The sequence below is a fragment of the Gossypium hirsutum genome, chromosome A11 (genome assembly GCF_007990345.1).
Source record: "Gossypium hirsutum isolate 1008001.06 chromosome A11, Gossypium_hirsutum_v2.1, whole genome shotgun sequence".
In the NCBI taxonomy this organism is placed as follows: domain Eukaryota; kingdom Viridiplantae; phylum Streptophyta; class Magnoliopsida; order Malvales; family Malvaceae; genus Gossypium; species Gossypium hirsutum.
Window position 1 is genome coordinate 66,946,134 of NC_053434.1, and position 729 is coordinate 66,946,862.

General features: G+C 37.0%; 1 non-coding gene across 1 annotated transcript; it reads right to left on the reverse strand.

The window, feature by feature from the left end:
* Window positions 1-387: 387 nt before the first annotated feature.
* Window positions 388-493, reverse strand: LOC121210756 (small nucleolar RNA R71). The gene has a single exon (XR_005905871.1). It is a non-coding gene; the product is annotated as a small nucleolar RNA R71 (small nucleolar RNA).
* Between the last annotated feature and the right edge of the window lie 236 nt (window positions 494-729).

Here is a 729-nt window from a genome sequence, read left to right on the forward strand (position 1 = left end):
GTTGTTGCTGACGATAGAGATCGTGCCATTCGTTAATATGTTGTGCCTCTCTTCAATGAGTTAAATCCAAGTATTGTGAGACTTGAAATTGAGGCGCCTCAGTTCAAATTAAAGTCAGTTATATTTCAAATGTTGCAAATTGTGAGCCAATTTAGTGGGATGTCTGTGGAAGATCCACACCTTCATCTCCATTTATTCATGGAAGTAAGGAACTCATTCAAATTGACTGGAGTAATAGAGGACGCTTTGAGATTGAAGTTACTCCCATACTCATTAAGAGATAAAGCACAAGCATGGTTGAATTCCTTGACACTTGATTCTGTATCTACATGGTAAGAATTGGTTGAACGATTCTTGATGAAGTATTTTCCATTGAGCAAGAATGCCAAGCTTGGAAATGAATCACTACATTTCAGCAACTCGTCGAAGAATCTTTACATGATGCATGGGAACAATTTAATAAGCTATTGCAAAAATGTCCTCATTATGGCATTCCTCATTGTATTTAGTTGGAGACTTTTTACAATGGTATCAATGTACATACAAGAATGGTGGTAGACACTTCAGCCAATGGAGCTCTTCTTTTGAAATTATACAATGAATCAAATGAGATCCTTAAAAGGATTTCTAGAAACAACAATCAGTGGTTGACTAATCGAGTAGTCACAGGAAGAAGAGTGACCAAAGTTCATGAAGTCGATGCTCTTATTTCATTGCCGGCCCAACTAT